The 26,572-nt window shown below is 39.0% G+C and overlaps 1 protein-coding gene across 3 annotated transcripts in view; it reads right to left on the minus strand.

Moving 5' to 3' along the window:
* LOC136835029 (uro-adherence factor A-like) overlaps window positions 1-26,572 on the minus strand; it is a 123,204-nt gene that overhangs the window by 95,061 nt on the left and 1,571 nt on the right. The window contains exon 1 of one of the 3 annotated variants that reach the window (XM_067098104.1): window positions 8,341-9,534. The exons of the other annotated variants lie outside the window; for them this stretch is intronic. The gene's annotated coding sequence lies outside the window, so the exon portion shown is untranslated. Of the gene's footprint in view, window positions 1-8,340; window positions 9,535-26,572 lie in introns of those variants that run through there. 3 annotated transcript variants of the gene reach the window in all.

Below are 26,572 nucleotides of genomic sequence, written 5' to 3' on the forward strand. Positions count from 1 at the left end.
TTTTCCGTTCACACAGTGTCTTCTGCAAACGTCAGCCTTTCCATTTTCTTATCACAAACTTTCCACTCACATCCGATTCCTATCTTTAACTCTTTATCACTCCATTCATAAGGATTTCAGACATCTTATCACTTCATTTATAAGGATTTTAAACAGCCAGAGGCATAAGATAGTCATCTTACAACCATTTCTACGCTCAGCCACTCTCCCACTTATTCATGCCAACACGTGCTTTGTTACCATCATAAATTTGTTAATCGATCTCAACACCTCAACTTATATACCATACATCCTCGAAGAACCCTTCAATATCCTTTCCTGGTATACTAACATTGTATTCCTATAATCCTTGGTCTCTTGTGGAACCTTGCTCTCATCAAATCATACCAAGCACACCTTGGACAGCCACTCAATTATACATTCATCGCAGCAGTAAAACATCTTGCTTGTAGTCCTATACATTCCCGATTCCTTTCTATTCTTATGGAATAGAACAGAATATACAATTTAGGTCGAAGGTCAAGCGCCGAGCCCTGTGAGGTCATTCAATGCTGAAAGGAAAACTGAGAATAAATGGTTTTAAAGGTGTAACAGGAGGAAAACCTCACAGTTGAACTAAGAAACAATTGTTAGAAGAGGGTGGAAAGCAACAAGGAAGAAGGAATACGAATGAGGTACAGTAAAAGGAATGAAAGGGGTTGCAGCTAGGGGCCTAAAGGACTCTGCAAAGAAACTTAAATAATGCCTACAGTGCACTGCATGAGGTGCATCAACGGCGCTACCCCCCTACAGGGTTTCCATTCTTATGCCTCGTAAGTGTAATGGAATGGAATATATAGTTAAGGCCAAGCACTAGGACCTATGAGGTCATTCAGTGCTGGAGAGGAATTTGAGAGTAGAGTAGGTAGGTTTGAAAGCTGCAACAGGAGGAAAGCCTCGCAGTTACACATTGAAATAATTGTTAGGAGAGGGTGGATAGCAGATGGAAGAATGACAACATGTATGGAGGTAAAGCAAGAGGGATGAAAGGGGTTGCAGCTAGGGGCCGAAGGGACGCTGCAAAGAACCTTTGGTAATGCCTACTGTGCATCCTGTGAGGTGCACTGACTATGCCTCTTAAGTGTCCTCCTATTCTACATGTTAGGAGTGAAGTCCATTACTTTAGGGGACTTGACTCCAGTTCTCATTCTACAGGGAACTGGCATGAGTTTAAATCCTGTTGTTGTCTACATGTGAGTGCACTGAAGTTAGTTTTAAGAATGAATTAATTTTAGCTTTTGTGGATAATAAATCATTGTGTGTAACTTTTCTTTTCATCATGAGTTAATAAGTTCGTCACTGCACATCTTTGATTCACCTTCACTCATTTTTTTAAATTTTTGTCAGTATATTTTTCCTTTCTAGTTGTTACCTTGCAAATAAATTAATTATCATTGTTACTATGGTCTATAAATATTTATCACCGTAGGAAGAGTATACCTTAGTTTAACCAGACCACTGAGCTGATTAACAGCTCTCCTAGAGCTGGCCCAAAGGATTAGACTTATTTTACGTGGCTAAGAACCAACTGTTTACCTATCAACAGGACCTACAGCTTATTGTGGAATCCAAACCACATTATAGTGAGAAATGAATTTCTATCACCAGAAATAAATTCCTCTAATTCTTCATTGGCTGGCCGGAGACTTGAACTTATGGCTAGCAGAGTGCTACCCGACAACTCTACCGACTCCTCCAACGATGAACTTATCCCTGCAGGGGAGTAGTCCCATCAGTGCACCTCATGTGGTTTGCTGTAGGCATTACTTAAGAGTCTTAGCAGCATCCCTTCGGCCCCTAGCTGCAACCTCTTTCATTCCTTTTACTGTACCCCCGTTCATATTCTTCTTCCATCTGACTTTCCACCCTCTCCTCTCTAACAAATGCTTCATAGTACAACTGTGAAGTTTACCTCCTGTTACACCTTTCAAACTTTCTTACTACCAATTTCCTTTTCAGGGCTGAATGACCTCACAGGTCCCAGCACTTGGCCTTCGGCCTAAATTCTATACTGTATTCTAAAACTGTAAAAACTGCAAGTGCAGCTGTATCACTGAAGGCCCTTGGTTGGTCCATGAGTGTTAATTAGCTCTAAGAACAATGCATTGGGTTGTGATATTCCTCATTTCTGTGTGAAAGATCAAGTTTAAATTGGAGTCTGAGAAAATCGGTAACTCCATCTTCGAAGACGTCTGAGAAAGTTTTACACAATAATAATAATCCACAGTTGTTGTGCCATGGTAAGTATTGTGGTGCCCATAGTAAACCTATCAAATTCATCACATAGTAAACTAATTTCAATTGACACAGGAGCTAAGGGGAGGTGCAGCCTTGAGCACTTGCAAAGAGCCCAGGTATGTAAAATGAGATGAGAATTCTTGCACCAGACATTCGTAACTTGCTAGAGTAGTGACCCAAACCAACATTAAATAAAAATCAAGACCTTTCCATATATATTGCTAGGAGAGTTAACACTCCCATGGCAAGTCACCTTTCAAGAATAAAGTAAAAGTTCATAATAAACAAACTTAATAACCTTCTGTTAATTAAGTTTGCTTGCCGCGATACGCTGTCGGTCGGTCGTGGAAAATTTCCCTTTCGATCTCATTCTATTAGTCCCTTATTGCTTCTATCCCTCTCTTGAGCTCCATGATTGCCATAAACCTCTTATTCCAGGTACTGACCTGAGCTCGGAGAAGATGCCAGGCCACCTGAATGACCCGAGGCACTGATTAAGATGTCCGCGCCTCCTGTACAACTTGAGGCATAGATTAACTGCCCAGTATTCAACAAAAAAGAAAGTTGGACGGATTGACCATACAGCATTCGCTAAAAGAGAAAGTTGGATGTACCCAGAATGCATCTGGATGCCTTCTGGGCTCAAAAGATGGTGATCCTAGGTGTTGATAAATAGCACCCATCGCAGAAATTTGAAAGACCGGAACACTGCCAAGCAGTCACACCTTTGACTGCCCGCTCCTTCAGAGCCAGCATCCATCTGTGGCTGAATGACTCAGTCCTTGTCTCTTAAAACCAGTGCCAACAAACCCCCCCTCCTTCCACTGGTACGACCACAGGAGCCACCCATTCAGAATTAAGGTATAGTAAGGAATTGAGGTTGTCCAGTCACTTAGCTTTTTCTTCTAAATGTTTCCATTTCCAAGTGCAACTATGACATAGACCTGACCTCTCATGTTAAACTCGTGTCACAAGTTTATTTAATAGTGCTTTAGGAAAAGAGGATTTCTTGTCGCCCTCAGCACTAGCCTCTTATCCTCACTATTACCGTTAATTTATCAAGTGATCATATGCCTTTCTCTATTGCAGAAAGGAGTGCTTGCCACTGTGGACCCTTCTGCCACGACTGTATGCCTGTCGGTTACACCAACGAATTTCCAATTGCAACCTTATGAATAGTGCCACTGAAGTTTAATCCCCGGCACCCAGTTAACAGCTATTATTCATTTATGTGCTGCTGCAGGACCCCCCATGGCCTGCCTTATCCCTCCTTGTCTTCTGATTTTGTATTGTAAATACCTGTAGTTTAGTTATCCTGAGAGTTTCTCTCCAGAATCCCTCTAAAGTAGGGCCTTCAGCCCCTGTTCCCTCTCATCTTATTTTACCTTGTACTGTAATACAGTCAGATAAGCAACATCCTTGTGGTAAGTTTTCTAGGGCTGCACCTTCAAGCGTAAGAATACATATATCTATATACTGTATATTGCTAAGGGACATCTTCCTCCTAGCTTCACAGAAAGAAATAAGATAAAATATAAACCTTGCTTGTAAGAAAAGTAACGTAAAACTAAAATTGTTTTATTCTGTTCAAAGAAGCACAGTCATTTTTCATCAAGCTGTTGACTGATAGGAAGGCTATGGAAAACATTTGCCCCTTCTTAATCTCTAACTTACTGCTCCCTAGACACTCCTTTATTGCCTTTTCTTTGGACCTGTGACTGCTCTGAATACCTCTGTTCTAGGAGCAAAGCTGTCGGGAGATAAATCCCTGCCGTAGGCTAAGACGAGTCAGTGGAGAGGATTAAATCAAGGAGAAAGTTCAGTCCCATAGCAACTTACCACATGGGCCTTGCCCTGCCATGTGGTTGACCGCATTAAAGACAGCACGTCAATGACCCATGGACACGATCATATTACAGTGAACTGAGTGTCAAGAGAGAGTGGGAAGTTAATCCTACAAAGTCATAAAAGGGCCGACAACGACCCACGATGAGTCAGAACTCAGAGAGGCATCCTGGCTGCTGCACCTGAAGCAGCTCCCCCTTTGACCCCCGCTCCTTCTGGGCCTTATTCCCAACAAGTGGCTTTATTGCTTAAGCCCAAGTATTTCTTCCGTTGAAAGCCTGCTCATTTCCTCCTCCATTCTTATCCAAGGCAAAGACAACACTCCAACAAAGGTAATGTACCCTGATCAGAGGTATTTCTTAATTAGTCACAAACTTATTATTCTTTCACTATTTTTCCAATTAATTTTCGAGTAAAAATTCCATGTCAGACTTGGCTTTATTATTTTGGCACATTAATTTAAATCGTGTTTCCAGTGTTGTAAATTGTGATACCTTGGCACCTTCTGTGCACTTCACTACTTTTCTTTTGATTACGCTGCTTCTTCCGTCACACAAACTCGTGCATTCTCCACTGCAGGCGGAGATGCTTGCTGTGGAATCTTCCTTTTGATTGTGCCCTGCTTGCCATGGTCCTAACCACAGCCATTTAACCCTACTGTGCCAATGAAGTGGATTTCTTCAACATTCTTCAATTATTATTTGTTAAGGTAATTTAATTATTCAGCAGGATTGTTTCCTGCCTCAGTGATTCCCCGTTCTTCTGATTTTGTTGTTAATGTAAATATATGTGATTTTAAAGTGAACCTAAGTGTTTATCTGCAGCTTCCCCCTATTTAGTAAAATCTGTAGCTCATACCTTTTCTGTTATGGTTGCCTGAACCCAAAATAGTCAGATACAAGAACCTTCCCATGGTAAAATCATAAAGGTAAATTCCCTGCTCAGAATTCAAGTTTCCTCACAGGTAAAACCATAAGAATATATATGTGCATATATATACTGTATATATATATATATATATATATATATATATATATATATATATATATATATATATATATATATATATATATATATATACAGGCAGTCCCCTGTTTACTGACGTTCCAAGGTTACTGACGCTTTTCAAATATATTCATCAGAAATTATTTCCCGGTTTACGATGCATGTTCTGGGGTTACGACTTACGACGTGTCGTACGCCGATCCGACGGAAGAAATATGGCTCCAAAATGACAGAATAATCAAAATTTGGAGTTTTTTTTTATGAAAAACTCAATAAAAATGCAGTTTACATCATTTTCAATACACCCAAAGCATTAGAAGTAAGGTTTTCTTAGGATTTTTGACGATTTTTCAGTTTACGATGATTTTTGGTTTACAACGCAGCGTAAAAACGGAACCCTCGTCAGAAACCGGGGACTGCCTGTATATGTATGTATGTATGTATGTATGTATGTATGTATGTATGTATGTATGTATATATATATATATATATATATATATATATATATATATATATATATATATATATATATATATATATATATATATATATATATATTACCTGTTCGACCTCTCTTCCTTGCTTTAATCTAATACAGGAAATTTATCTTTGTTAAAGTAAGAGGGCATACGATGTAGGAAGAAGCAAGTAGGCAGGAGTTGTTTTTAACAGATCCCAACTGTCAAAGGGGTAAGAATTTTAGTTCAGAGGAATATAAGAAGGAACAGGTTTTGCTAGGACAGACCTTAGATAAACAGTATCTTAAGCTTACTTTTCTGTGACCTTTGTAATGGTGAGTCTTTGTCCTTTCAGGTCAGAAGCCTGTGCAGGAGGAATTTGAAAACCGCCGCGACCCAAGACAACCCACATCTACAGACTCTGAGTTGAGACCTCGAGGCAAGATGCATCTTGGCCGGTCCACTAAACCCCCCTTTGTCTCTCAGTCCCTCTCCGAAAGTGAGGGAGAAAATTGTTATTCCAAATGGACCAAGGAAACTAATACATCTGAACATTGTATTATCTCCCCCAGAGGTAAGTCTGATTGTGACAGTTACTCCCAGTTCTCTTTCCCTTCGACTGCAACTCTCATTTTTCATGTTTCAATTTTTCCTCTCTTAAACAGTCACTGATTAAGAAATCCTAGTAAAACATATACCATTTATGAAGTTATCTGTCAAGTACAATTATTGTTGTCTAGTTAAGTCACATAACTCATTCTCCATAATGTTAAATGTACTATTTTTGAACTGAGGATCATCCCCTTGTGATTAGTAATGACAAGTGAGAGTTTCTGTAATGCAAGATTATTATCTGGATACATCTTTTCCAGAATTATGTACGCCTTGGGCCTGCGCAACATCCTCTTTCTGGGAGAAGAATCTGCATCATTAGTATCAAGAAGCCTTAATTCAACCTTGCAGTAAATTCCTGGTACAGAGTCTGAGAACCCTAAATCTGTTGCGCTCATTCTATGTAGCACTGAAGTGTGTCCTAACATGGACCATATCCTGAGCTGTGGTTAGCTCCTGTAAATAATCCATTCACTTTATTTAGTTTACTTGTTTTGTTGAAACTAGTGTTCCAGCAAGTTTGCTGAATTCATTCCTGTGGTTATGAATAAACCCTATTCTTTGTTAACGAGTGTTAACTGGTGACCTGATCTATTCACTATCTGTCCTTTAGAGGTAAGTTTACCCTTAATTGACAGAATATGTGGGTCTTAGGTAAAGTAAGGTAATATAAACCAAAGTGCATAATAATTAAACTCACTAGCGAAGGACCCCCATAACAATATATATACATTTATATACAGGTATGTATGTATGTGTATATATATAAATATATATATATATATATATATATATATATATATATATATATATATATATATATATATATATATATATATGACCTCTCAGTCAATAAGGGTTCTACCTATACAAATGAAAGCATAAGATACAATTAACACATATTTTAGCATTAAAATTACACAGGGACCTGTAGCAAATGTTACGTTATGTTAATTTATGCAATTACAGCTGGGGGTACTCTATGGCAGTGTGTGTTGCCCACCACTGTCTTAACAGTTACCTGTGCCCATTGCCTGCCCAGGCTAGAATGAAGGGACAACTTTTAAAGGGAACCTGCACTCGAGGTCCTCAGATCTTAGGTCTTCGATGATTGGCTCCCATGTTCAAAAAAGGCCAATAGGAACATCGTGTATGGGCACCCTTTGTGGCACTCAAGCCAAGCCATCAACAGTTGTATGACACCTTGGAGGTCATCAGCATTTGTCCGTTATACCCTGATCACAAAGGCACATTAAGTCTCAATCATAAATCACCACTCCCCCCTAAAGTTCTGTGTCTTGCAGAATTCACAACACTATTTATATATTTATATATATATATATATATATATATATATATATATATATATATATATATATATATATATATATATATATATATATATATTATATATATCATTCTTTCTGTTATTTGCTTTCTGTTATTTGCTCACTGCCATTTGAGAACCACACTGCCCGACGTATGTTACCATTATACTTCATGCAACCCGACGTGTGTTACCAATAGTTCATGCAACAAAGTTAAAATTAGCAAGCTTTAAGTTAAAATTAGCAAGGCAGGTTCAAATTGCGTGCTTACAACTGGCAAATTACAGTTTGTTATAAATTCCACACAACACACTGCAATCATGATTTTAATGAAAAGAGAAGAATTACAGTATATAGCTGGATCAGTGCATTGATAATCTTAGCTCCACACATTAACACAAACTTTTTTTTTTTTAACTGGAGTGCAATAACCTGCAATTCAGTAATAAAAACAGATTACTATCAACAATCAAGACTATTAATTCTTTTTTTTTATCACAAAAAACTGAATAATTAGAACAAATGACATCAAATAGACAAGAATAAAATCAACCACAAAAAATGAAATACAAAGAACATGAATGCAAGTACACACACACATAAATGATGATTTCTTTTCACAACAGGACACTACACCAATATTTGTAACCTTTGTCCGTGTGCATGTCAGGTGCACTACTAATGATCCCTAGACAGGCTTGCACTTTCCTTCCCCAGATAGCAGGGCAGTCCTGGAAAAGGGGGTACTGGCTTACTCAGGTGCCATATCAAGATATCTTCTCTGACGGGATGCATGTGTGATAGGTGGTACTCACCTTGAAAACCGGTTTTATTTTGCTGGATCACTGCAGTGTCGTTTTTAATTTCTGTCACACATACGGTCCCAAGTATGCGGGCTCAAGTTTATGTTTTCAAATAGATTATGTCTCCCATTTGTATCTTAAACATTCATGTGTGGTACTGCTGATCATATTTTGTCTGAAATTTTTCATGGGCCCTCAACAAAAGCCTCTGCGTTATCTGGAACACTCTTCAGGTCAGGTTACAGAATATCACCCGGTATTGTTCAACACTATGTAAGGGCAAAGTTCTAAGGTCCATGATCACAGTATACAGGAATGAGGGGTCCTTTCCATACACTAAGAAATATGGGGTATCTCTTATGAAGCTCTTATAAGCAGTGTTAAGCGCAAGTTCCGCCACTGGCAACATCTCTAACCACTGATTTGGAATGTCCACTGCTAAATATTTCAAAATACTTGTTACTTCTCTATTATGGGATTCAACTAACCCATTGGCAGAAGGCTGGTAAGAGGCTGTTGTGAAATGCTCTACATTCAGCATTTTTGTTGGGTCTTTTATTATTTCGTTGATGAATTCACGTCCACTGTCACTGATTAATGTACGGGGACCGTCGAACTTCACTATGAATGAACTTAAGGCTCTGGCAACCGATACCACTGATTTATCCACCATCGCATATGTGTGCATATATCGCGTGAATGCATCCACCATCACACACACACACCTGAACTGCCTGTCCCGCGGGGGAAGGGTCCCACAACTTCAATGCATAAACTTACAAATTTGGTTGGCTCCACTGGCCACATTCGAGCCTTCGGAATAGTATGTCTATGGTTTTTCATGGTATTACAGATATGGCACTGGGTGATGAATTTAACAATGTCTTTTTTCATCCCTACCCAAAAACAGGATTCTCGTGCCCACTTTGGGGACCTCTCTATCCCTGTATGTCCTGCATAAGGGCTTACATGTATTATGTGGATGGCTTTCTCTATGAAAGAGGGAGGAAGAATGATGCGCAAACAGATATCACCCAGTCTCTTCTCCTAATTACAAAACAAGATATCTTCTACGATGAAGAACATATCCCTGGGCACTGTTATGAAATCAGGAAACTCGTTACTCGTACCTCTTACATAAGCCTTAACCTGCTCAATCTCTCATTCCAATCTCTCATTCCCACAGCTGGTTCGACTCACACCTCCGTTTTCTCTCCCCAATCCTTGAGTTACTGACTCCTTCCTGTTTTCAACCACAGGTGCCTCTGAGGTATTCAACTGGTTCTCCCATCATTGTTCCTTTCTCTTTGCAGCTCGAGTTGTAGCTCCAATTATGGCACTCCTTGAGAGAGCATCAGCCACTTTATTTGTTTTCCCCACTGTATGTTCAATCCCCACAATATCAAACTCTAACAGCCGCTCAATCCAACGAGCCTGTTAAGTGGTTAAATCCCTTCTTGAATAAATCTCTCATTGCGCAATGATCTGGTTTATTTACGCCCCAGCAAAAAAGTAGTGGTGTCTCTCCAGCATCCATAGAATCACCAATGCCTCTCTATCGAAGGTACTGTGTGGTTACTAGAAATGGTTGATCAAACTTTGGATATGCCAATAATTCATTGCTAGTGAGTGAAATCTTTAACTCCTGAAAAGCTATTCCTTCCTCTTGTCCCCAATGAGAACCTGACTGCTTTCTCCATGAATCTAACGGTATCGCTATTTTACCAAAATTTTTTATGAATTTACTTCCTTTGTGTTCTTCGGTTGGGGAAATTCTTTGACTGCTGCAACTTTATCAGCACAGGGCTTAAGGCCTTCAGATGTTCCGATGTGCCCCAAAAATTCAATTTCCTGTTGGAAAAATTTACATTTGGTTAGAATAATTTTCATACCATGCCTCTTTAAAGCTTCTAAGACACTGACAATGTTTTTCTTATGTTCTTCTACTGTAGCCCCTACTATGATTATGTCATCTAAGTATACAAACATGCTATGTCCTAATAGCGAAGCTAGTATGGACATCATAACGTGAAAAATGGGCAGGGGCATTCTTTACTCCAAAAGGGAGGTAATTATATTCGAACAATTGAACATTTGCTATAAAGACCATCTTTTCTCTGCTACTCCCGTCTAAAGATATATGCTGATAGCCTGACTTTAAATCCAATGTGGTGAAGAATTTACTATCTTTGACCTTAATCAACAATTTTTCGATAGAGGGCAATGGGAATGCATTGTCTTTTGTGATAGTGTCTAACTTTCTGTAATAAACACATAGCCTAAGACAACCATCCTCCTTTTTAACCATCACGATTGGCGAGGCCTGGGGAGATTCACTTTCTCTAATTGTCCCTTGTTCCCTTAATTTATTAATTTCATCCCCCATTTCCCACTGGTAACAAACTGGAATCCTACAAGGCTTAGAACTTATGGGTGGGTGATTCCCAGTCTCTGTAACAAAAGGGAAATTATTAATTCAGCTTGGGGTTTCTTTGCCAATTGCAATTACATCTTGTAACCTCATACAATTTCTTCTACAATTTTCTGGTAAGTAACAGGAGTAGACACACCAGCTGTCTGGAGGAGTCTACCCAGACGCTCTTCACCGAGACCTTGATGTGTGCTACCCAAGGTCGTGAGTATGTGAGAGGCGTCTGCTATCTCGTAAGGTTCAAAGTCACATATCGACCCACTATCTAACACAATGCGCTGACCACTCACATTAATAAAGGGCACACTTTCTTCGCCTTGCATCACCTCGCTGGGATGATGAAGTCTTCCCATTTTTGGTGGGGTTTGATCATAACTAATGTGCCTTCTGGTATATTTCGTGCTGGTGTCACAGTTAGGGATGAGAGGATGTGAGGTGGTGCCACATCTCCTGCCTCCACCCTTCGAGCTTAGGGAGAGACTTATGCATTTCTGCCTCCCCCCCTCTACAAGGATTTGTTGTCCTCTCAAAAATACTTCAATCTCCTTCCCATTTCTGCCAGTTATTGCTATTTTGTTCTTTCGCATGAAATCAATTCCTAATATTACTGACTCCTTCTACATATAATTTTGGCACTACATAGAAGGTATGCGTCATGGCTCGCCCATTGATGGTTACCTTTTGCTTCACAGTCCTTTGGGTTACCATCTGATGGCTGCCATATGTACAAAAAACTAGACAACCCCTCATGGGCTGTACTGACCCGGTCACTAGGTGTTCTTCTAACAAAGACACACTTGTACAAGTGTCGATCAAAGCTCGTTCCTAGCACTCTACTACCTGTGCAGACAACACTGGTACCTTGGTCTCTCTCACAAACTGGGGGCAGGAGGAAGGCTCTTGCATACCATTCTTCCTTTTGGGTAGGAGCAGTGACCACTGGTGAAGGGTTCTCCAATATTTCTCGGGAGGTTGGCTGGCTCCCTCCCTCCACGACAAAGCGTCCCTTGTTCTGCCGGGTCACAATTGTCATATGGCCCTGCTAGGCGTGGTTGTAGCCAGGCTCCTGCCTCTGGCTCCTCATCCATGGTGCCTTACCCTTCCCCTCCTTGGTGCAGGGGGAGCGATGTTCCACTGGCTGACGTTTTTTTATACAGGCATTCACAAGATGGTCTGTCGCATTGCATCAAAAACACCGTCATTACTCAGTGGAAGAAGGGCACTGGGCCCGCAGATGGCCACCCTTCCCACACCTCCAGCAAAGGCCAGCCACCCCATTCCTGCCTGTTTTCCCCTTGCCTCTTCAAGGTCCCTTGCTGCGGGGCCCAGCCCCCTGGATGATGGGTGGGGCTGGCTGAGGACCGGTTTGCCCCTGCTGTTAACCATTGCAAACAGTGGCTGGGAGGTGGCTTGCGCCTCCCCACCTGCTTGCTGTCGTCGTTCATGGTTCGGCAGCAGTTGCACCTTTGGTAGTAAGACCTGCAAGGGCTTCTCGTTGTCATACAGGAATCCCACCACGGAGGTGGGAGAGTTCCCCTCATCATGCGTTGGGAGAAGACTTCTTTTCTCTCCATGGTCTGTTCCCCTTCAGGGGTGAGACTCTCATAGTCTTCATTAATGTGAACACAGAATGCCAAGATCAACTCCCCACCCCCAGTGCAGGCCTATACACCTCTAAATTTCCATTTTCTCTTCCCAGTATAGGACAAATTGTTGGGAGAGGCATTGCTTGAAATCCTCCAGTCAGCTGAATAACTGACGTCCCAGCTTCTTACTTGGTGGGCAGCACTCCCTGTCACCTTTTCCTTCGTCTGCACAATTCTTTCTTTATCTGACCAGCCTATGGTGGCATTTTCAATACACCTTATGAAGACTTAGATCGAAAGGAAACCCTCCCCATGGCATGAGTTATTGAACTCAGGCACTGATCCATCTAGTAACGGTAGATTTTTATTGATTTCGACTGATCACACTTGGTTCAGTCGTGGAAACGACATGACGTATGCCAAAATTGTGAGTGGGTTGACAGGTTTTCTTCCATCTTAGATTTAACACGTGTTGGATATTTCTTGACAGCTCTTTCACACTGTCCACTTCCCTGGTACTGCTGCTATTGCTGGCATCACTGGCACTGTTAGCACTGGTATCACCGATGCCACACACCATTTTCCTTCTAGTCTGCACTGTTTATTTCACTTTCACAACTAGCCTACATGGTTATCTATGATGGACTGGCAACACTTCACGACTGACACCAAAATTATGACCCAAATTCGGTCATATAAGAGTTCTACCAATACAAATGAAACACGTAGGATACAATTAACACACATATATTATCATTAAAATTACACAGGGCCCCGTAGTTAATGTTATGTTACGTTAATTTATGCAATTACAGCCAGGGAGTACTCTATGGCAGTACGCGTTGCCCACCAGTGTCTTAACAGTCACCTGCGCCCATCGCCCGCCCACACTAGACTGAGGGGACAACTTTTAAACTGAACCTGCACTCGGGGTCCTTTATGGACACCCTTTGTGGCACTCAAGCCAAGCAGTCAATGGTTCTTTGGCACCTTGGAGGCCAGCGGTATTTGTCCATTATACCCTGATCACAAAGGCACAAAGATAGCTAGCAGGTCTTCTGTTACTCCTCAATCATAATCACTATATATATATATATATATATATATATATATATATATATATATATATATATATATATATATATATATATATATATATATATATATATATGTATGTCCCTATTCTCCAAAATAGTATACCTTAGCCAGTTGCAAACTGATACACAGATGCACCTTTTCATGAGAAATTACTTCCAATGCATATAGCAAGGTCAAGGTCAGGGTCACAGCATGAATAGGAATTTGTCTTTAGCCATAACTTTTGTACTATAATCTAATACCAGAGTCAATGTGCAGAATGAGCTGCCAGTCAAGGTCAGACTTAAAAGGTCAAAGGTAAAATAAGAATTTAATCTGTAACAAATTTTGAACAGACTAATGGTGCCAGTGTGAAGAGGGAAGTCAGAGTCAAACTTAGGGGTCAGATTTAAATGGAAATCTGACCTGAGCCATACTTTTTTTAGCTATATGAGACAGAGACCACATATTAGGCATGCGTAATCAACTGGCAAGCATGGCCCATTAATGAATAGGAGATAAGAAACCCAAGGAACTGGAATGAGAAAAGACAAGAGAGACTGTCAGAAACTGATCCTTAGAGACAGAAAACGTGAATATGATTGATCTTCATTCAGACATGCTCTCAAGAATTTTGATTAGCTGTGATTAACAGAAGACAGCTGGGCAGTGTCAGAAGAAATATGGATGAAAGGTTGAGTCATTAGCATATTAATGAAAAGAACAGGTACATTGAACATGGTCTATGATATTGAGAAGAAACAGATAGGTGAAAGAACAGAACCCTTGGTATGTCACAGGAAAATGGAAATCAGCAAAACGTTTGATGCCAAGAACAAATACAAAGCTCTTTGATACTAAATAATAAAAAAAGCCAACTATTGTGCTGAATTCACAGACAGGAGTAAAGCAATGACAATATTTTCCAGATTTGGGTGAAGATCAAAAAGTCTGATAGGAAAGGTCTCCTCCGGTAGATCTTCGTCCTGCAAAAGCCATATCGACGATGCTAAAGAAGAGTTGAATTCCAGGTGTTTGAGCAAGTAATCTTGTTTACAAGAGCTCGCAGGAAAGGTGAAAGGAAAATTCGAAGACACCCAGCTTTCGTCTGTTTTACAAGACATGATTCCAGTAACTATCCATATAATAGATGATGGATATATTTCAGCAATCATTTATCTTTAGAATAGCTTGAACTAGTACATACTTTCATGAGGAAGAGTAAGTGCAGAACTGAACAATTAAACAGAAAAGCTGACAAAGAACAGACGCAAGTTAATAAAAAAATCATTCCATGAGGAATCTTGCAGTAATATAATCCCAACTGAGCACCTTGACTGTTTCGAATATGGGAAGGACAAAGGCTTTGAAGGGCAGAGTAGGAGGAGGATCAAGGGTGTGGTACCCTAAGAAAAGAAACAGCTCAGCAATAGGAGCTGAAGAGGGAAACAGTTCCACTAAGAGACTTAGAAAGGAGATCAAGAGAAAGGAAGGAAGCTGGTTCTCCTGAAGATGTGCACTTTTTTCACCAAAGGACTACATCCAGACACTTGAAATTATTCTTAATATGGGAGAGCCTTTTTCCTTCAGAGTAAAATAGAGTTATTTTTAGCAGATATGTAAAGATGCTGATGTAGCAGTGGGAAAGGCTACAAATGACTGATAAATCTTCTCTCAAGACCAGATGGACTAGGAAAGTTTCAACAAAGAATAAGATATATGCTCCACAAACAAACGTTATGGCTTCCCCAACATAAGATGCAGCTAAACGTGTGCTGTTCTCCCGCTGGATAATCAAGGAGACAGCCATTCTTAAATTCACTAACTGACGTTCTATGGAAGAAGGGCACAGTTCTTTCGGTCTGTGGTATATGGACTAACCCTTCATGCAATATAAAATGTGCACAACTTCACAAAGGAATGCAAAGTGTAGAATGAAAAGAATATCCAATTCAGATGAAAAATACAACGCTACGCTACGCTTCACTACAAGGCATGAAAAATCGAAAGATATAAGACGTAAACTTGTCCGTAATAATAGTAATAATAATAACGCATTAGTAAAATTAAATGGTAAATGTACAGTGTTTTGAATACGATAAGTTTCCAGCAACAGGAGAGAAAAGAAAAATCTCTAATAGAAACTAAAGGAAGAAAATACTTTTTGGCAGATCACAAACAGGGAAAGTAAATAATTTGCAGCATAATAATTTATGGGCCTTTTAACTAATATTACGAAGAAAACGCAAAACATTGGTTCTAACACATGCCGTATAACAGGTGTTTTTCCCACCTGGGAAGAATCAATTATGTTTCCACATAGTCTGGGTAATCAGGTGCACATGTTTACTCTATTACAGTAAAATCAAACCATGGAAAAATGGAGATTGGTGATCAAGCAAAAAAAAAAAAAAAAAAAAAACGAAAAATCCATAATCGCCCAAAAAGATGACATTTATCTGACGTTAAAGGATGAAAGGATAAGTAAATATGAAAAAACAACAGATACAAGTCAAATATAATAAGATATCCCGTAATCTGAGTGGACAGAACAAACCTGAGTTTTGGAATAGGAACTATAGAGAGACCAGATGATCAGCAACATAATTTTCCAAATTTAAAAGAAAGTCTTTTATAATATAAAAAGATACTTAAGGGAAAACTGACAAACTAGCGAAAAAAATTGGGATAAAATGGCTTGATGTAGATAAAATTAGGAATTTTCACATCCCCTCACCCCCTTTCTATAATCTACCATCTCTAAAGAGGTGGGTCTACCTTTGCCTGATAAAATATCCTCAGTCACAAGGAAATTACCCCTTTCCCCATCTACTTCTATAGTATTCAAGATCTTACCTCTAATATAGCCTACTCCCCCTGTTAAACACTATTTGGCCTCTACCTCCTCCAGTCTTTCCATACTCGCCGAAAGCCAGTCGATCCAACGATGTTTAACGTTCCTTTATTAATTTCTCACAGTCTTTATTTATTTCAACGTTGGCCTCTGTGGTTACTTTAACAAAATCTACCTACAGCCCACTCTGTAGATCTAGAAACTCTTGTCTACGATGCTGCAAGCCTCAGAATGCTTCTTCGAAATGTTATTAATACTCGTTTGCCCACACTGATACTAGAGGAAACAAGGTCCTCACCTCTTCTGCTACTATTGAGACAGAACAGAATGTTTAACATCCAACAAATGATCCTAATGGTCATGAACACTTCTAACACTACTGTTATAAAGGCTCCATCACGCACTGGTTTCTGTTCATGGTGTCTTACCTTCATTGTAGAGGTATTTCTCGTCTTCTAAAACTCCCTCCTTAAAACTCCTGCTTCTCAGTATACTGATTTGGTGAGCAGGGCCACAAACATCATCCGATGATTTTCATGCCTCTTAGAAATGAGACGCAACTTTCTTAGACTATGGGGGATCTCATAGCCTTATATTGTCTTTCGCCCCAAAAATATTTTAGTCCTCACTAATTTTCTTTTCATTTTCTTTGAGCCAAATTGTCTTATCTTGCAACCTGATAAAGCTATACATGCTTTTTTAGTGAATGGCTTCACTCACTGGCTCCCATTTCCCAGCCAACTCTTTTCTCTGTGATTCTGACACTTCTGATCATCATAATATTCCCTTCTTTAATCTTGTGCTCTCCCCCAAAATATCCACTTCTGACACTGTATGTTTCTTGCATCTTAACAGGTTATCAAGGTGTCTGGTCAAAAGTGTATGCCTATATAATGACTCAGTTTTGTAAGTCAAATTGAATACTGTGTTTTTCCTCCATTTATGTCAAACTGGTAAAGCTCGCAAATATTCCTTCGTTTGGAAACATTAATAGTCCATCTAGCCTCATAGGATTCGACTACTTTAACTATCAACTCCCAACTTACTTCTTCAATCTGTCACTAAATATTGAAACCTAGTCAACTCTTTTTCTTGTACCCAGCCTTCAATCTCTTCTTTCAGATCACTAGTATGGGTTCCAAAAGGCAAGAAGCTCTGGGGATATTCCTTCCTATCACGCTCATATTTTGGGTCATCTTTACAGGACTTTCAAGAATCTTTGGGGATGACTCTTGTTATCTCTAAGGAATTTGACAGTGCCTCATATTCCATCAAGTTGTTTTACTGGTAGCAGTTCTTACGAAAAAATATTTTGAACTACTAACAATCATCAATATCTTGAACATTCGGACTGCTTCTAACTTGTCTTGAAAAGATTGCAGTTCAAAAATCTTTTTGATATTTTATCAAAATGATCGAAGGTCTTTTCTCATGCCAATCATTAAAGCAGTGTTGACCTTATTCACCCCTATTTTGCATACTGCTCTCATATTTTGGGTACTTCTGTTTTTAACTTTCCTCCTCAACAGGACTGCCTTAATCTCTCTCACAATCTTGCTTGTATCTGCTACAAGGTGGGCTTCTATCTCTTTTGCACAGGTGCAATTACATTCACTACTTCAATGAACTCCAACAAAGAGTACCTTATTCCCTCAGGAGGTTTGGTGATACCAACCACTCGTTTCTCCTTGTTTAGTTAGCCTAGCCTGGAAGTCAATAACTGTTGGATTGCGTACTTCCGTGACCGTCTATCTGTCTATAGCCAGCTTTGAAACTCTTCCATTTTCTGCCTTATAACATATCTTTCAAAAGGTAGGGGGAAGCTTCCTCCTAAAGTAAATCTTTCTATTTTCCTACTACTTCTCTCTGTCTCCCTGTTTTTTTTTTTTTTTATTCAGGGGGCTGAGTTGGAAGAAGCACTGGACTGCCATTTCTAACTGCCTTTCGAGAGTAAGTAGGATCTTACAGAAGCAAAAAGAAATTCAAAAAATATAAAAATGGAAAAAGAATGCATCTGAATTACCTAAACTGAAGCGGAATCTGAAATAGAGAGCATAAACAAAACCAATTAAGTAATCTATATATATAAAAATGGATGTATGTATGTATGTTTGTGTGTGTGTGTGTGTGTGTATGTATGTTCCAGCATAATTCTGAAAAATGCTTTGAGCAATTTCAGCCAAATTTGGTATACATATGACTTATTATCTAGAAAAGAATACTGTGGGGGTAAGTTGTCACTGGCACCAAAGTGGGTGGGGGTGGGAAAGGGATGACATGTAAAAATAACCAAAAATTATAGATATATGTCTAATTCATAGTTTTCCAGGTTGCTGAGATGAATGGTGACACTCCTGATGCCCTTAAGTCCAAGTTCAGCCCTTAGGAAAGGGGAGGTGAAAAGGGGTGAAATATAAAATGTCAAAAATGACAGATAATACTGTCTAATCCACAGTTTTCGAGGTCGCTGAGGTGAGGTCACTGAGGTGACTAGTGACACTCCCGATCCCCTTTAAGTCCAAGTTCAGCCCCAATAGGAAAGGGTTGGGTTGAGAAAGGGTGAAAAATAAAATGTCAAAAATGAGAGATATTAGTGTCTAATCCACAGTTTTCGAGATTGCTGGGATCAATAGTGACACTCCTGATGCCCTGTAAGTCCAAGTTCAGCCTTGATAGGTAGGGGGTGAAAAGGGGTGAAAAATAAAATTTAAAAAATTACAGATATTAGTGTCTACTCCATAGTTTTCAAGGTTGCTGAGATGAACAGTGACAGCCCCGATAGGAAAGGGTGGGTTGAGAGAAGGTGAAAAATAAAATGTAAAAAATTAGAGATGTTAGTGTCTAATCCATAGTTTTTGAGATCACTGACATGAATAGTGACAATCCTGATGTCCTTCATGTCCAAGTTCAGCCCCGATAGGAATGGGGGATGAAAAGAGGTGAAAAATAAAACATAAAAATGACAGACATTAGTGGCTATTCCATAGTTTTTGAGGTGGTTGAGATGAATAGTGACACTCTCAGTGCCCTATAAGTCCAAGTTCAGCCCCAATAGGAATGGGGGGTGAGAAGGGGTGAAATATAAAATGTCAAAAATGCTGGGCAATGTAACTGAAGTAACTATCTTAACAGGAAAGGGAGAGAGTGAGAGAGAGAGAGAGTAGAGGGGGTGTTAAGTTAAGTATAGCTTAGTTTAACCAGACCACTGAGCTGATTAACAGCTCTCCTAGGGCTGGCCTGAAGGATTAGATTTATTTTACGTGGCTAAGAACCAATTGGCTACCTACCAACGGGACCTACAGCTTATTGTGGAATCCGAACCACATTGTACTGAAAAATGAATTTCTATCACCAGAAATAAATTCCTCTAATTCTTCATTGGCCAGCCAGAGACTAGAACTCAGGCCTAGCAGAGTGCTAGCCGAGAACTCTGCCGACTCGTCCAACGAGGAACTAGAGGGGGTGTTGGGGAGGAGAGAAAGAGAGAGAGAGAGAGAGAGAGAGAGAGAGAGAGAGAGAGAGAGAGAGAGAGAGAGATTTATCGATTGTCATTCAGAGTTTTCCCAGGCAGTGCCGGTTTGATCAGCTAATGCAGGAATAAAATAACACGATAAAATTACACAAAACACGAAGTTGAATCTAAAACAGAGGTTTTCAATCTTGGGGTCACGACCCCCAGGAGGTCGCCAGCCTTTTTTCTGTGTGTCAGGCCAAAACAGTCTATAACTTAACTTATTTAACAGAAATTGTTATAATACTATCTTTTTAATGCAAGTAGCAAATTTATCACAGTACAGTGCTATTTCTGTACTAGGACATTACATATGATTAGGGTTACCATACGTACCGGTTTGGCCAGGACTCGTCCCGTATTTGAGGTCTTTTCCTGGGCGTCCCGGTCAGTCAGAAAAATGCCCCAGAATGTTCAGGACAAGCAGTCAGTCACCGTTCAGTGGGAATGTGTGTCTACGGCAAATTAACAGCAAAAAATCGTGTCTGCACATAGACTTTGGACCCATCAGAGTAAAAAGGCCTAACAGATTTGGAAGCAGATATGAACAGCAAAAAAATCGTGTTTTCTAATAAACTTGCGACCCGTCAGAGGAAAAATGTCTAACAAACTTGGAAGGAGGAAAACTGAAAACGTGTAGATAGGTTTGGGACCCGTCATAGTGAATATAGATTCCTTTTGTACTGTCTTTCGTTGATGAAAATATGGTAACCCTACATATTATTGAATCAAAAATTTTAAAGGGGTCATCGGTCGTCCTGAGTTGCTCATAAGGGGTCGCGGTATGAAATAGGTTGAAAACCACTGATCTAAAGGAAGAAACGGAGAAAAATAAATGGGAATAAACCAGAGAGAGAGAGAGAGAGAGAGAGAGAGAGAGAGAGAGAGAGAGAGAGAGAGAGAGAGAGAGAGATATTATTTGGCCATACGAGAAAGCAAAAATCATAAAAGCGCATTACAACGAAAAACCTTCTCAAAGTAATTACAGTATAGCAAAATGAACTGAACAAACTTTGTACAGCAATCAGTTAAGGAATGCCCTAGCTATACGTCAACTGAATTAAATCTGTTTTTAATTACAAAAAAACAAAGTACAAGGCTTGACACTTCTGAAAAGCTAATGCAAGCAATTATGTTTGAAAAGTGAAAACTTCCAAATGCTTTTCTAACGAGCAATCCGCATTGAAATCTCTTAAATGTATGCCGATGGTACTCGCTCGTTACTGACAAGCCAATGGCAAAACCCAGAGACCAATAGCAAAACGTTATCCCTGCCAAAAAGACTTCATCCTTATAAATGCTTCCCTCCAGAAAAAGAGACCAACAATCCAAAGACTATTCGAAAACCGAGATTAGCGTACACTACACGTTAATGTCTAAATTGCTCGTGACATAAAACACGGAAAGAAAGATAGAAAACGGGTCCGTAACTTGACTATATAGCACCTCAGAGCACTTCATCACCCGTGATACGAACCTGGCTGGACATTTAATTAAAATTTCGTTAAATGCCTTCTAATTTAAGCTGATGATTAAGACCCAGAAAGAACGAAGCCGATTTTTTAAAGAGCCACTTACGCTAATGTACTTCATTAAACGCCTTTGCCACAGAAAATTGTACACGCAAGCGAAAACGGGAACACCTGCCACCCAGAACTTATGAACCTGAAGTCACCACATTCCCCTTTGTGACTGCCTCTAGTATCTCTATCAATCCGACTTTAATAGTTTTTAGTTCTTTCCAGGGAATATACACAAAGACTGCCGGCCTTCGAGCAAGCAATTTCAATGAACCCTGAGTAGGCTAAATACCACATGCAATGAAAGAATCCTCCAAAAACAGTTTTGATGTAGGGAAGCTTTTCCAGTCATAATCGCAACAAAAGAGGGATCAAATACTATGTATTTAAGTCAGACTAAAAATCAAGCAGCTAACCCTCCTCTATCTCTGACTAACACCATTGTCTTCTATGCCAAAAGATTTGTCTGAGCGCAACCCTAATTTCTATTTTAACCTGACATTTACAGGACACTTCTCCATGACTAAACACTTGTGGCCATTTGTTTGGTCTCTTGTAAAGGTCTACATCATTTTTGCCCTTGAATTTCGTTTTCTGTTCTCAGATGTCTAAGATCAGTGGCATCTTACTATGTGAGATTACTCTCAGTTTTGACATTTTTCTAATACTTCGTTTAAATGGCATTTTGTCACTAGATGAAGAGCTTTATTTACACCTCGGAGAGGTCAACACTATTTGACATTAAACCAAATGCAACTTCTAATAATAATCCTTCCATACCATCACCTTCTCTAAAATGTGAAACTCTTCTGTGCTGTAGTACCCAAATTTTTCTGAACTGCCTATTTAACCAGTGAATGGAGGCAATCTAAAATGTTTAGCCATCTTTCTGAACCATGGTTTCCGATTTCTCTCATGGTGAAAGACAGCACCAGTACAGGAGGGAAATCAATATGATATGAGAAGACCACAACAACTGTAGCAATTATGAACTGAAGTTCAAGCGCACTCATGAAAAATTTTAGGGGTAGGTTAGACGGTTATTTCCCCAAAAGTACATTAATGAAATCAGGTTAACACGTGCATGTACAGAAAAAGAGTTACTAAACAAAACCAAAAATCAATATACACGTACATAGGAATAACAGAGTTTGGATGACAGAAGCCTCTGGCAAAACCCTAGCTTAAGTCTTGAAAACATCAGAGCTCTAACAAAATTTTATTATTTCCTGAGGACGTTTACAACACTTGCCAGAACAGGAATCAAAGTAACACTTGTCATACTAATAGTTAGGGAGGAACACCTTTTGACATGTTTGCAGTAATCACCCCTCTTGGCTACAGACTGAACAAGGGCACGCATCAATGATGAAGTAAAAGTTCTGGTATCCGCAGTGCTGCGGAAAAAATCTTTTAATAGTTACTGTATGTATCATAGCAAAATCCTTACAAGAAACCAAGAGAAATACCAACAAGACCTAGTGCACTGTCTACAATTAACAACGAGAGTTACAGGAAATTTGGCCAATAAAAATTTAGAAAGCATGTCGCTGAAAGAAGGCTGAACAATATAACTTAGTGTAAAATCCTTTAATCAAAAAGAAAAAAGCTCTACCAAACAAACAGTAAAAACAAAGATCTCCAACCAAATTTGCCATAAGGCACATTTGAATATTGTTTTGGCAACAATAAAATACATCCAACTTTAGTATGTAACACCCTGTGTCACAGGTGCAGCAAAACTGTAATAATGCTTTTCTTATCTGCCCATGCAAGTGTTAAAACACCTGTACCTATGAGCAGCAGAAGCTCTAAGGGGGTATCAATCAACTCTACACAGACATTAATATTCACTGTTAACAATTCATACTTCAGCCACATATAGCTGATCTTTCAGAGTGCTCATCAGATACCAGACAACGACCATCTCATACAGGAACCTTACATTCTCTCAGTTTCTTCTCTTGTGTTCTGATGCAATTTTGCCATTTATATCTAAAAGTTACGGGATGGTGGAAACCTAATGAGAAATTAATGTAGGCTATAGCACTAACAGGAAGGGTCAAATCTGCTCAAAATACAAAGCAGCAGCTGAGGCCTTTTAACATCACTTGCACCTGAAAAAACTACTTTCGTTTCCCCACTGGATATTCTTTAAAACTACGAAATACCGTAATTTAGTATGATGTGGATTTTTCAGATGGTTTGGACATGTGATGAGAAGTGATGAGGAACAGCGAGTCAGAAATATGGTAGACACGGAAGAAGCATGACAAGGAACACAGTAAGAAGGCACAGATAATTAAAAAAAAAAAGGGGGGGGGTCATATATGAACATTTACACCAGATGGGAATTCTGGAAAAAGGTATATGACTGAGGAGAGTGGAAAGCCTTCATTTCATACCTAACCACTTAAGGAGCAAATACAATATAAAAAGCCCTATTGTTGATGATGTGCAGATTTGTGGAAACAAAAGTTTAAGCACTCTGTTTTAAATTCTTCATTTAAGAAAAAATGCCTAAATGTCAAATCACTCGAATTCATAGACACATCCCGATTTGCATCATTGGACAAACCAACATTTTTGGAGTAAACCTTTGCCCCTTTCAGCATGAGTCATCAAATTACTGATAGATCATCACTCACCAGGTCTTTTAATATTTCTATGTACAAATACTGAAATTTGTAAAAAGCACAAAAAATGCAGTTAACCAGAAATTTTTTGAAATTTCAAAAAGTGATGTTGTTCATTGCCAAACAGATAAAAAGGGAACTTGCACATTTGTCTGTAGGAATGAAGACAAGTAATAAGGAACAAAACCAATTATTAATAGGTTTCCTCTGAAACTTGACTAATTATGCATATTCTATACATTAGCATAAAAAGTCTGAAATTATTAAATACATTTATTCCATAACTCAACCCTAACGGAAGTATGTCTTTTGCAATACCAAGAGATAATCTGAAAAAATTACTTAATGGTTAGAAATACTTTCTTACCATGACACACAGTAACATTAAAGAGCACATTGTGTGTATGTATATACATGTATGTATGTATGTATGTATGTATGTATGTATATATATATATATATATATATATATATATATATATATATGCATGCATGCATATATAATATATATATATACACCTGGTAATTAGCAAATGTAGTGGGCACTATCCCACTCTCAGTTTTAAAGTCATATATATATTGAGCTATAAAGTCCACACACACACACACACACACACACACACACACATACTGTACACAACAATTACAAATGTAGTGGGCACATATATAAAGTCATATATTGAGCTATAAAGTCCACACACACATATATATATATATATATATAATTGTGCTCCTCCCCCCTAAATGTAGGCCTTCCAATTTTATCCCACCACTTTACAGTCACCTAAATACCAGGTATATCACTCCCTGTTGTGGTTAACAGAGGCACAGACTTCCAAAATCCAGTACACCTTGGTGGTAAGGCTAGCGTTCTGAGGTAGACAATAAGACAATGAGCCGTTCCAACACCCTCCTCCACGTGGAGGAATTGACCTGCAATCTCTTCGCTCTGATTAGGTTCTATGTTTTAAAATACTGTGTAAACTTAACAGCACTCATCATTTTCACGTCTGAAGGCCCTTAAAGAAAACAAAACATTGTTGCTGTTTTGTATATGCCAAGGGATCACTGAGGAATCAACATTTCCACGAAGGGGGTCGAGGGCTTAAAATGTTTCGTGGTCACTGATAACTTGTAAATGCAGGGAAGTACTGGTTCTTCACTTATCACGTCTAAGTAACCAAGGTCAGACTGAAGTAAATTAATCAAAACGAAAAAAGTGGTTTGATGAACGAATTAAATCCCAAATGTTAGCTCTCACACCACTGAATAAAATGATTAAATGCAGACCAGGTTTCGTTAGAGGCACACCAATATTTCCCAAACTGACCATTAACCCTTAAGGTGGTAAATCACCAAGGTTACCGAGAACAAGTTCATGGGCACATGGGTTAAAACGTTAGTCTGTGGCATTTCACCCAAAATGTTTCAGACCATGTCTCAGCCAACCCCTCCCCTCTTGGGGTGTAATGCCTGCAACCAGTGCAACCGAACCTGATGATTTTTGATTAACCAACATGATGGAAGTTGATATATTTCTCCACATTAGCAATTCATATGTGGATTTCACAGAATAACATATCATATCACCAGACAAACTGATACTATTTAAATAACTGCACAACAATAGGGACACTACAAAATTGTACAGAGAATATTTAAAGGTAAGAATCCACATGTCCACACCAGGCCTCCTCATCTTTTAACGCTTCATGTCCTCAGAGCAAGGGCCCTTGCTGGCATATCCTAGCTCAAAACCCAACCGAAAGGACCACCCAGGGGGTTGATACTCCTCAGGAAATTTAAGTTCTCCGGTAAACCGATCACAGCCCTATCACTGAAACAAAAGTTTCAGCTTAAAACTCCCACACTTCTTACTATATAAGCTTGACCATATACGCAAAAGATGCATGTGTAATCCAAAACTTATAGAGAAAAGGACAGTGTTTATTACAGGTCTTCATCTGTACTTGCACTTTCACATAAGCAACTTTCCAATAAAAACGTTCTGTTTAATTCAACACTGTTTAATCCCTGAAACAAAATTAAATAAAAGTCGGCAAAAATAATTTAATGTTCCGGAGATTACTTTTTCCCTCCATACACACACACGAGAGAGAGAGAGAGAGAGAGAGAGAGAGAGAGAGAGAGAGATTGCCAAACCAACTACTCTCTCTCTCTCTCTCACACACACGCACACACATATATCTACTACAGAGGTTTTTTTAGCAATGCCTGCTTTCTCATCATATTATAGTTTCTTTTCCATGGAGCCACCCCTTAATAAAATCGGCCAATCAATTAGTGTGTGTGCGTATAATATATATATATATATATATATATATATATATATATATATATATATATATATATATATATATATATATATATGCTTATGTTACTGTGTTTACAATCCACCCAGTCACACACTATATAATACCAATGTAGTGATATTTTATAAGAATATTTAGTCATCCTCATACACATACAATATATATATATATATATATATATATATATATATATATATATATATATATATATATATATATATATAGAGAGAGAGAGAGAGAGAGAGAGAGAGAGAGAGAGAGAGAGTAGGAGGCTGACTCAACATTCGCATATACGA

This window comes from Macrobrachium rosenbergii, chromosome 54 (genome assembly GCF_040412425.1).
Source record: "Macrobrachium rosenbergii isolate ZJJX-2024 chromosome 54, ASM4041242v1, whole genome shotgun sequence".
NCBI classification, from domain to species: domain Eukaryota; kingdom Metazoa; phylum Arthropoda; class Malacostraca; order Decapoda; family Palaemonidae; genus Macrobrachium; species Macrobrachium rosenbergii.